The following is a 12,974-nucleotide window of genomic DNA, read 5'->3' on the forward strand; positions in this document are numbered from 1 at the left end:
CACAGATATCAATACTTCCTCCACTAGCTATCAATTACAAAACACAGTACTTCCTCAACCCCTCCTTCTACCCAATTGCAGGCCTGTGCTCTAATCTGATAAGAGCCACAATAACTAACTCCTTCCTTGTACATGCAATTCACCTATGTAGCCCCATACTGTTAACTACGAGTGCTGAGTGCTTTAATATTAGGTGAAGAAATGCTTAAGGCATAGTTAAGGAGCTCAAGAAGAGACTTGATAGTCACTTAGCCACTTTTCAACATACCTGAAGAGAACTAATAGTCACAAAGCAACAGAGGGCATCTTTAATCTGACACAGTAAGCCGGATTGTTGCCAGCATTCTCTGTCAGAAAACTCTGATTCTGTGGATGCAGTCTGTGGATGGAAATATAATCTTTGGACACATTGGAAGGCCTTTGAGATAAACATGATTCGTAATAGTCCCTAGAATAAAAAATATGTGCAGAGAGGGTTTAGAGGGAGGGAAGGGAAGGGAGAAAGGACACAATTACATTATAATCGCAGAAAGTGAGGGTGTACTTGAAAAATGGCTTGCAATCCTCGGACTACGGGGCTGTGACAGAGAGCTTGCCTGAGTCCCGTTTTCAGCCTTGTAAACAAACAAGCAACGAGCCACAAACAGCCCCAAAGACTTTCCGAGATAGGTGACTCCATGAGGAAGAAATCTTCCTCTCCTCCTCAGAAAAACTCAAGGGGTTTGCAGCTACTGCCTGCCCAGGCCACATTTTCAAGTCCTCTTTGGGGGGACGGCAGTGGGGAGCTGATGAACATACATGTGAGAGTGGATGAATTTCAGGAACTAAAACTGCCAGCTCCAAAAGATAAAACTTTCGAATGTTGAGGTGACAGGTGAGACTGCGTTTGCTTAGGCTGAGGCTTGCCCATCCTGAAACAGAATCCCTGAAGAGTTCTGCAGCCTTTTCCATTCCGCTGTATGTAATCTGACCATGGCTTGTCCTCTAGCTACCAGGAATGCTTTCTAAAATTTCAGGTCACCCGATAATCATAAACCCTTCCAGTCCATAGAGCCGAGGATGTACATGGAGACGTTGTTCTGTCTTGTTCAGACGGCTTCCCTGAAGACAGTGCCTGTGTGCGTAGCTAGTATATTTTGGCCTTAAGCCTTGCACCTCCTAATGCTTTTCAAGTGATGAGGACCGTCTAAGAAGTGTTATAATCCTTTAGAAATGCAGCGTTTGGTTTTTGTCGTTATTGTTATGAAATTGCTAGGAATGCATGAACCAGTTAAGGAACAGTATTCTCTGGCAGTCAAATGACCAGAACAAACGTGTCTATGCCCCATCACGTCTGCTGAGCTAAAGATAGCTTGAGATAATTTCCTAACTGACTTATTTAACACCGATATTATATAATTAGCATTTGTGCGCAGTCTGTTTCCCGTTTAAAGCCATGGAAAGGAGGCAGAGAATCAAACTTTTATGCAACAAGGGTGTGGACCCACCTTTGAAAAAAAAGTCACATTCCACTTCCCAGACAGATGGAAAATATATCAAGGTCTTTGTTGTTTTGTTATTAGATTTGTTTTTTCCAGTGTGCCATCACATTGAGAAAAACACAACGATATCAATCTAGTTGAGATGTGTATCATTTCAATGCTTTATTTGAACAATAAGAGGTGGGCTGCACTCTTGAATGAGCACTTGGTTTTATCCTGAAAGAACAGTGGTGATGGAACTGAGCATGCCCAGATAGCAAAGTTATAAGCTCCTCTTTCATAACTAGCTTTACGACTCCACCCACGCCCGAGCACATTGTAATCCATGATATGTATGTTCCTGGGATTGTTTTGATTCAACTATGTAAAAAGCAATGCTTACGTTTTATTTGAAATGCGCTGTTTATGAATTATGATTGAGGTGGCATAAGTAAAGTCAAACATGTACTAAGTGTTTAAGTTAAGCTTCACATAGGTTTTTACTCTTGATTAACTTTCTGGGATGCCTTCATTTTTTCCCCTGTTTGCATTTGTAGTAAAAAGAAGAACATATTTAGTATGTCCTATCATAATAAAATGGCATTTTAGAAGACATCACTTGGAAGACCAAGTATTCTAATATTCAAGAGAAATAATTCTACACTCCTTCTATATTTCTAAATTGCAACTGTTAAAAGCATGCAACTTATCTTGCAAATGGCTCAATAATTACATGATAGTCTTAGGTATCATTTAAAAGGAAATTCCCTGCATCCAGGCTTCTGCTTCTCATTCTTCCATATTACCGGATAGCGGGGTGACTATCTCCTGGCGGATCAATTCCATGCTCACACTCAGAATTTCTGTCTCTACTTCCTTCTTTTTCAGAGGTCTAACCATAAGTCTCCACTTTATTTTAGTTGCTAAATTTTATAGTCTCAATGCAGATTTATAATTAACCATCTATAATATGAATTGCCAGAATTTAGCCTTCTAATCTTAGCTCCTCCCTTTATAGCTTACTTCCTGAAGTTCTGCAACCCTAACACGTCTTTAATTCCATTAGATCCTGCAATCCCCGGAGATCCGCTTTCCATGCTTATTCAATTCCCGTGTGCTTTCTGCTCTCCTTCAGTCTGGGGTCCACACTTGTAGTAATTTGTTAGTGCATCATCAAGTTCTTAGAAGCTCTTCTCCCATCACATGATCAACGACAAAGCCCAATGCTGCCAAATCAAACTTTCCACACCCTTGCTAGCAACCTTCTAGTGCCAGGTGACTGAAGGGACACCGTTGTGACACAGAGCCTCTTCAGCCGGCATCACTGTGAAGCTGGGATCTAATGTGTATCAACACTCTGTCTTTTCCCATCTTTTTATGGATAATCAGTCCTTACTGAGAGCAAGGGCATCACTAACTAGGAAGCTAACTAACTATTCTCCCTTATTACCGTCCACACAAATCTACGCTAGCCTTTCTCTAGCATGCCCATTAGGCTAATCAACCTGATCACTAACACAATCACACAAGGAAACATCCATTTCTTTCATTATAAATACACACACACACACACACACACACACCCTTCACACTCTTCTTTTTCACAATATGGTCACTGACTTTCCTGTGTAGCCAAACATCCCCCACCTCATTTACATATATGTGTTCGCATTTCAACTGTTTTCTTCTCATTCTGGTTTAAACTCTGTTCCTTGGGCTTTAAACACTTTCACTGCATCAAAAGCTTTTTCTTCAAGGGCATGGATGTTTCCAAATTTATTGTTCAAGTTTCTTTGTCCCCATTTGAGAGTGGATTTCTAATTCCTACTTGAAGCATCCTCATTCCTAGGACAATATATGCCTCCCAGGTCTCCCAGCTGCTTCCTTTCCCTGCTTTTCTTATCCTTGGATTTTATATATTATTATGCTTCAAAATTTAGGATTTGTAGATATTTTATTTTCTAGTTAGTTACCTTTAGTGATCTTGTTAGTTTTATTATTCTTTTTTTAATTGAAAAGAGATTCTTCTCTCATACAATAATCCCAACCACAGTTGACTTCCTCCACTCCTTTTAGCTCCCCTGTTCCCCAGATCCACTTCCCCTCCTCTTCCTTTTCAGAAAGGAGCAGGCCTCCAAGAGATTTTAGTCAAGAAGGACAAAACAAGATACAATAAAACAAGCAGAAAGCCTTCATATTGAGGCTGGACAAGGTAACCCAGTTGAAGGAAGAGTCTTATGAGCTGGCAAAAGAGTCAGAGACACACCCATTCCTGCTGTTAGGACTCCCATAAAACCACCAAGCTGGTAGTCATAACACATACACAGAGGACCTAGTGCAGACCCCTGCTTGATTCTCATGACTGTCACCAATGCCAACAGCCCTCTACTGCAGGTCTTGAACTTAACCCCTTTCCTCTGCTCATAAACTTCCCATCCACTTGCTGCTCAGAATTAGCACTCAGATTCCTAGACAACACCTAAAGTTTCACCTCCTGGAATCTACTGATGGTTCTTTTTGTGTTTTTTTTTATCCCTATTTTAGTGGAAGAGTAAAAAAAATAAAAGAATAGCTGGGCATTATGGCACATACTTAAAATCTCAACACTCAGGAAGTGAGACAAGAAAAAGTCATGAGTTTTGAGGCAGACTGTGATACGTGAGTTCTGTCAGCCTGGCTTAGGTGATTGCTGCACAGATGGATAGCCTGAATTTAATTCCTGGGACCCACATAATAGAAGAGGAAAATCAGCTCTCACAAATTGTGCTTTGAGAAGCCCCACTTCCCCTAACAAGCATATGAATTTCAGTAAGTGAGCATTCACTCAATAGATGTAATTAAAAACCAAAAATGTACAATAGAGCCTATGTATTTACACCAATATAAAGTGAGTATGAGTGAAAATTTATTTCATGTATTAGAAATGTGTTGGTTCTTGTGCCAGAGGAAGGGCCCTGTGGTTAAGGGAGCTTGCTGTTCTTTAGGGGACCTGAGTTCAGTTCTGGGCACTCAGATTAGGTGGCTGAGAATCACCTGTAACTTTGGCTTCAGGGGATCCACCACCCCCTTCTGGACTCTGAAGGCACCTGTATGCCCTCATTCACGTGCACAAACTCCCCTCATGTACCAGATTACAAATCAAATACATCTTTAAAATAAAAATGGATCAGTTCTCAGAGGAAGGAAGCAACACTCTGAAAGAAAAATTGATTCTGAAAATCAAGGAGCAGCTGGAGAGATGATTCAGCAGGTATGAGCACCTGTTGCTCTTGCAGAGTTCCTGGGTACAATTCCCAAGCCCCGTATGGTGACTCACAACCATTTGTACCTCCACTCCCATGGCATCCAATTCCTTCTTCCGGTGTCAGTGTGTACCCGGCACATTTGTGCTGCATGCCTGCACATGTAGGCAAACCACATAGACAAATAAAAATCAAAATTGAATATTATGTGGGAAAAAATTATTTTCAATAAAAGGGAAGAAAAGTAATAGAAAAAACAAATAAAGCTAACAAAAAAGAAAGGAAAAAAAAAGCAAAGGACCCAACAGAGACAACCTAGGCATAAGGAGAAGCATAGTCTATAGTGAGAAAAGAAAAGAAGCAAAAGGGGATGCGGACAAGGACCTTCTCATGAAGCTATTGGCGTCCTCTGCTCTATTGGGTGGAAAACATTTGCAAAAGTATACACGTAAGTAAGTAATTCTTCGATAGTATTTAGTAATGGCAAATGGAAAATCAGCATTGGTTTGGGCCCAGATTACTAAAGCAACCTTGCCAGAACCTGTCATCAGCATTGGTTTGGGCCCAGAGGACTAAATTAACCTTGTCAGAACCTGTCAGGGAATTATCTACCAAGAAAAGACAGAGTATAATTCTTTCTTTTGATTTCTAAATTCTTGATAATATTTTATGTAACTCTAGTCTTCATTATTTTTGTCTCCTTTTCAAACCACATTTTCAAACCTTGCGACTGTAGAACATCCTTAAACCCTTCCCAAAATTTATGACTTTTGCTGGTGTCATATTATCGGCATTTCTTGCCTAGATCATTAGCATTCCTTCTGACTGCTTTTTGTTCCCCTTTGATCATCACTTTCCTCTTGTTGAAGTTGTCTACTTTATACATCCTCCCCCTCCTCCTCAGAAAGAGTATTTACCGTGGGTCTTCAGGGCTCCATGATCTCTACCCTTGAGCAAACTTCCTGTTCTCTAAGTTCAGTTCTAGTTGACTCAGAGTCTCTGGCAATGCTCAGCTCACACAGGGCCCCCTTGTTGGATTTCAAACACAAATATTTTTATTTTATGTCCTTCCTCCTTCTTCCTGTTACCAGAAATGTCTTTTCCAGATTCTTCTGGCTCATTCCACTTACTGCAAATCATGCTCAACTATCAACTCTTCAAGAAGGCTTTCATGGCCACTTTGCAAGAATCTCTCTGTTGTAAGAGGGGCCACTTGTTTCCTGGCTGCTCAGCCCCAAAATAATCACACAGAAACTGTATTAATTAAATCACTGCTTGGCCCATTAGCTCTAGCTTCTTATTGGCTAACTCTTACATAACCCATTTCTATGAATCTGTGTATCACCACACGGCTGTGACTTACTGGCTAAAGTTCTAGCATCTGTCTCCCACTGGGTGGGCTACATGGCTTCGCTCTGATTCCACCTCTTCCTCCCAGCATTCAGTTTAGTTTTCCCTGCCTATCTCTGTTTCCCTATAGCTCTGCTATAGGCCCAACACAGTTTCTTTATTAATCAATGATATTCACAGCATACAGAGGATAATCCCACATCAATCTCTCCAACATTTCTTACCTTCGCACTCTCTGTACCGTCTTCTTGCTTTGTTTTTATGTGCAGCATTTCTTGCCTTCTGATTTATGCTATCATCTACCATCTGTTTTGTTCACCATGTCTCCAAACTTGAGTGGCTTTTAGTACCTGGAAGCTGTTCTAATATTTGTGAATGAATAAATAGTGGAGAAATGTAATTACATTATAATTTTAAAAATAAAAGTAAAAGAAAAACTCTGTCCTTTGAGTTTATGAGTAATTGCATGACGTAATGGGAAGATCACTCTGGGGATTGGGCCTGGTTATTTTGACCCTGGGATTGGCTAGCGTTCTCCCTTCTTGTTTTATGCAGTGTTCATTGTAATGAATTCCGTGGGCAGTTTCTTTTTCGCTTCCTTATCTCCCTTTCCTCCCTACTCCACAGACCCCACATCACTTGACTTTGTCAAAACTAGAATCCCAGCCAATAGCTGTGCTTTGATTTCAAGTCAAGACTTTTTTCCTGTTTTGTTTTATCCATCTTGTCCCAGGAAGCAATACTTCAAAATGTCTGCGTGGCCCTTCCCCATACCGGAAACACCTCCATATTGTATCTAGATAGGTTGGGTATCCCAAAGTGACCAGTACTGACTCTGAAAAGAATGAGCTTTACTTTAAAAAAAAAAAAATGTTTCTGTTTCAGTCCCCGGCTTCTTCCAAAAAAAGGTTGGAAGCTCCTTAGGTAAACGAAGAACAAGAAAGCCTGTCTTGTCAATGCAGAGTGTTTCATTTCTTTTGAAAACAAGTTTTGTTGACATTTCTTCTGGGGTTTGAGCTGATACTACATAGAAAATGCCATCCATCGCGAGGAGCCAAACATAACTGAGAGTCAAAAGATAAATATAATGCACTTATTGCGGTTTTCGTCCACCCATTTGGAAACTGTCTTTACCCTCAGGGCAGGCACCGATCTGTCTGAGCTGGATGCACCATTCACTTCATTGCTAATGTTAAACAAACAGGAAGTGAGTCTGCAGAGCCGGTGTGGCCATTAGAGCGCATGCTCTCCGTCAAAGTCAAAGCTGATCGCTGCTCGAGCAATAGATCAGAAGTTGCTTTCCGAACAACCCACTTTCTCACATTTTCAATATGCATTGTTTTCTTCTTTACACGGAATCAATAAATTGAGCAGACGGCGCTGAGAGAGTTCTGTGCCTTTATCACTTCGACTTTGCAGAACTTGCCTTTATAAATGTAGGTCAAATGAAAAGCATGTTTCGTTTGCTTTCTTTAAAGTCAGTTTTAATTTCTTTTTATCTGGGCTATTTCTGCTTCCCTTGATGCCTATGCTGCCAAGGTAGCTGAAGGATGTCAAAATACATTGCCCTAGATAAGTGTATTGCTAACTATTATTATACTATATAATTAAAAGTCCTTCTGAAGTCTACAAAGATACCTGGTATAAATCTTGATAATATCTTATGTGTTTCTGCTCCAGCACATTGCACACTCAACGATAATTAATTAATTTCTGTTTAAGATGAAAGTGGATAAAAATATTCACTGCACCGAACTTACTGGGAATTAGCCATCCATGTTCTGCTAATGATGTTATAATCATTATTTCACTTAAATATGAGGCGGGTCCATGAAACTTGGTGAGATTATTAAAGATTATTAATTATGAACAATACAACCAATGATAATTCCTGACATATGGTAAAACTCAGAAGCTATAGAAAAATAAATCTGGCCAACAACATTTTGAGCAAAGAAATCTATTGGGTAATATGATTTAACTCATTTACAGATCTTAGGTAATATGATATCAACTTTTATCATACATGATACTAACTTTATAGATGAAAATTGAAACAGTTATGTGTCTTTGTGATTTCCCAGACAATAAGTGAACTGTAATTATTAAAACTCTCAGTTAAGGCTTGTTCTTTGAATTGCTGCTGTACCTACTTAACATTGTGTTAAGTTCTGAACTCATGGTGATAATACGGGCACACTCACTAACCTAGGGAGTTTGCTCCCAAAGGATAAACAAACAATTTCAGTATGGTGTCTTCATAGCAGTAGCATCTTCCGGGACCTATGAGAGCCCATTGACAAACAGCATCTGTTGCAAGGGTATAGAATTAGAGGTGGGGAGAAAATAGTTCCTGAGAAAGAATGCCATTTGAACTTCAAGCTGAAGGATAAGTAAGAATTTTTGTTGAGAAGGGCATCCTAGGAAGAGGGACATATGTGATCAAGGTTTGGAAGTATAGCTCCCAGGAACGAGAAGGATACAACAGGGAAAACTGGAGCAGGAGCAGGATGTCTAGGTTACTCTAGCTCTGTTTGGAGTTTTGTTCTGAAAGCCTCTGGAAGCTATTCAAGAATCTTCAGGGGGTCCAATTAGTATTAGAAGATGCTGGAAAGTTGTGGAGAGAGAAGGCAGAAAAAGGAGTAATTATCAAGCCATTGTAGCAAATACAGAAAAACTACCAAACTAAATCATCAACCACAAGAGGGGAAGATTGAGGACAGAAGCCAAAGTTATGCAAGTGTAGAACTTAAAATATTTGGCAAATGGCAGTTGAAAGGGCGGAGAGAAAAGGAATGTAGGATGACCTCAAGCTTCTCGGGGCTTTTTGTAAAGGCTAGATTTTGTAGAAATTGAGTATCAGCGGAACAGGAAAAAATTGAGCTACAAAGCAGACTTGCCTGTATGCCTTTAAAACTCAAAGGGAACTGACTAACTGGGCAAGTCTTCTTTTGAACTGTGTATAAAAGTAGCTAGTTGAGATGTCAAGCATACTGTTCCAATAATCAAGCACAAAACTTTGTAAATTACCTGGATGTGGATTGTCATCATTCTCTCCCACAACCACTATCATCCAGAATCAGACATTCCTATTCTTAATGTAAAAGAGAGAAACATTTAAATTAGATAATGGGCTTGTTTTTAAAGTAAAGGTTACAGGATTCCTGTAAGAGTCCATTATTTTATCTAAACACTAAGTGGTTGCACATTTCAGCATTTTCTGAGGCTTTTGAAGTTAGCCTCATCCCCGTCTCAGGAAACATGATGTATCAGAGTTATTGGAGAAGGTAGATACTATTCAGAGAGCTAGATAAAGGAGATTTTTAAATTGATTTTTATTGTGCTCTGCATTTTTCTCTGCTCCCCTCCCTGTCTCTCCCCTCCCCTTCAACCCTCTCCCAAGGTCCCCATGCTCACAAATTACTCAGGAGATCTTGTCTTTTTCTATTTCCCATGTAGATTAGATCCATGTAAGTCTCTCTTACGGTTCTTACTGTTGTCTAAGTTCTCTGGGATTGTGATTTGTGGGCTGGTTTTCTTTTCTTTATGTTTAAAAACCACTTATGAGTGAGAACATGTGATAATTGTCTCTATGTGCTTGGGTTACTTCACTCAAAATGATGTTTTCTAGTTCCATCTATTTGCCTGCAAAATTCAAGATCTCATTATTTTTTTCTGCTGTGTAGTACTCCATTGTGTAAATGTACCACATTTTCCTTATCCATTCTTCAGTTGAGGGGCAATAAGTTGTTTCCAGGTTCTGGCTATGACAAACAATGTTGCTATGAATATAGTTGAGTACATGTCAATAAAGGAGATTTTTAACATGTAGATACTAGTTTTCAATGTAGTGGATTTCTGAGATTTACCTATTCGTTATTCCTTTTGAGGGAGAACAGTTAGGTAACTCCAGAAGACAAGAGTCTAGTCTCTCATGTAGCACTCTTAGGGGTAGAAAGGAGGAACTTCTTAGATGTTCATTTAACATGGAAAAGCACCCATCAAGAAGACGAGGCAGACTGAATGAGAATGAGGACTAGAGGTTGACCCTCATGTCTCCTCATCCATATTTAAAGAAGTAACCCCATGAGTGGAACAAAAGAATTCCTCAGCAGAGTTGGCATGTCCCCGAATGGTCCCACAGACACACAGCGAGGGGATTCTTCAGCAAAGGAGAAGCAGGAGGTGGTCAGAGATGGACGATGATGGTGGCAATTTCCTACCTTGTATAACCAGTGGAGGAGTTGAACAATCTGAGCCATGTCCATCAGCAGAGAAAACCTTGAAGCATGTGCCTGTCTGTCCATGCCTAGAGCCTGTTCAAGAATCTGCCTCTCACCCTTCAACACTAATCACCCTAAAGAGAAGACACAGAAAGAAAGGGAAGCATGCGTCCTTAGGTGGCTCTTTTAAATAATTGAGCAGGTTCTTCTCTTAATCCAGTTTAAAGCAAACATAACTACTTTGAGCCATGGTTTGACTGTCACAAAGAACTGAGGCTAAAGAATCTCTTCTTGACCTTTTGGCTAAGACCAAGAATTTAGGCTACGGAGATGAACAGGGTTATAGAACACAAAGGAGGGTGAGTCTAGGGAGGGTAACTGCAGAATTACTTTAGGACGTGACTCCAACCTGGAGGTGGATGATTCACGGTTTAGGATTATGCAAATTGATGGAAAGAATGTGGCTTTGAAAGAGACACACGTGTGAAGGGCGCGCCTGCAATCCCAGTACTAGGGTGATGGAGGATTGACATTATACCTTCAGCCTGTGCTACGTGAGACCTGCTTTCAAACAAACAGATAAACACAAACAATGTCAATCTTTTGCTCAGAAACTGGGAGCAAGTTTGTTTTGTTTCACTGAGCACTGAGGTCCACCTCTGCAACTTTTGTGGAAATGGATGGCTTCTACTATTTCAGGGAACTAGATAGTTGCTTTATCCTGAAACTGCACTGGGTTTTATAACATATCGGCAGGGAACATATACATAGAAAGTATCCTTTTTATAATGAAGGCAAATTCTCATACGCTTTACATTATTTTTTGGATTGTTTGCAAAGTTCCTTTCCAAGTGTTGAATTTGCTATTGGATTCCATTAGGTTCTTTTTTTTTTTTTTTTTTTTTTTTGTATTTCTTATCCAGTTTATTCTATATGGACAATCTTAATTCCTGCAGAGAACCTTCACAATATAACACCACAGAAACATTTCAGTGCATTTGAGTTTTTTTTTTAATTTATTTATTTATTAAGGATTTCTGCCTCCTCCCCGCCACCGCCTCCCATTTCCCTCCCCCTCCCCCGATCAAGTCCCCCTCCCTCATCTGCTCGAAGAGCAATCAGGGTTCCCTGACCTGTGGGAAGTCCAAGGACTGCCCACCTCTATCCAGGTCTAGTAAGGTGAGCATCCAAACTGCCTAGGCTCCCCCAAAGCCAGTACGTGCAGTAGGATCAAAAACCCACTGCCCTTGTTCTTGAGTTCTCAGTAGTCCTCATTGTCCGCTATGTTCAGCTAGTCCGGATTTATTCCATGCTTTTTCAGACCCAGGCCAGCTGGCCTTGGTGAGTTCCCGATAGAACATCCCCATTGTCTCAGTGTGTGGGTGCACCCCTCGCGGTCCTGAGTTCCTGGAGAGATGGCTCAGTGGTTAAGAGCATTGCCTGCTCTTCCATTAGGTTCTTAAGAGTTCAATCCCTGGTCTATGAGAGCTAGTTCCAGGACAGGAACCAAAAAATAGTTTGATCAACTTTACTGTCTGTGTGCGTGTATATATGTGAGTATGTGAGTGTGTTTTAAGATCAAATGTGATTTTTCAAAAAATATCTTTCTTTTCTGAATTTAAATTTTACTTTTATCTGAAGTTATTCTCTTCCACTTGCTTCCTCAGGCCTTTGTCCTCTTCTAAATTCTGAAAATTGGATCCTATCTTCACTGATTTTTTTTTTATTTTAAAATATCTGTATCTTATATATGTATATATATGTCAATTATTTGTAAATATTATTTTCATTCATCTTACTAATAAAATACCTACATTGTGAAGCTAGAAATGGTTTTAATATCCCCCATTTAATATAACTAGAACTTATTGTATTCCCTAGTTCTAATGTATGACTTTTTTATTTATACTATGCAGTTTGTGGCTTACAAAAATATTTGAGTTTTAATTTCTAAGCAATTTCACTTTAAAAACAATCAAACATACAAAGGTTTTATTTTATAGACTATATAAGTATTTACTACTAGGTATTTGACCAGCATTTTTGATTTTCCTATTGCCACTTAAAATACAAATGTGTCTTTTGGTAGTAAAATGATAAGATACTCAAAATACATTCAATTTTACTTTCTTTATTTTGTTTGATCTTTCTCTTTTTATCTCTTTTATTTGCCTCTTATGGGCTGATAATGATCTGTTAAAAATCTTATAATGCTGTTTCACTTATATCTATTTTTACATTTATTTCTTTTTTAATCTTCCAACAGTTGATTAGAGAGAATGTAGACTTTTTTTTTTAAAAAAAGGCCCCACTGTCATGAACATAAATTGAGGTTTTCTAGCCAGGGCATAAGCTGAAATCAAAGCAGGAAATAAAAATATCCAATAGTGTATTAACATTTTCCACTCATTTGCATACTGACAGTGCAAATACAGCTGGTCTGGAATGTACAGACTCTCAAGTAACAATGTTCAACTTTCTTCATCCTCCATGCTAAGAGATATAAGAACTTAAGAGCCAAACAATACCAAATGCATAGGCTTCAAAAACCATCTAAGTTAAGGCCTTCAATAGTCTTTGCTAAAATACACCTGAACACTGGCAATAATACATACAATAATGTAAAGTATATTAATTTTTTTTAAAAAATAAACCTTAGTGGAGTAATTCTGGCAGGGACACTGGAAGAATGGCAGGGT

Source organism: Microtus pennsylvanicus, chromosome 20 (genome assembly GCF_037038515.1).
Source record: "Microtus pennsylvanicus isolate mMicPen1 chromosome 20, mMicPen1.hap1, whole genome shotgun sequence".
Lineage (NCBI taxonomy): Eukaryota > Metazoa > Chordata > Mammalia > Rodentia > Cricetidae > Microtus > Microtus pennsylvanicus.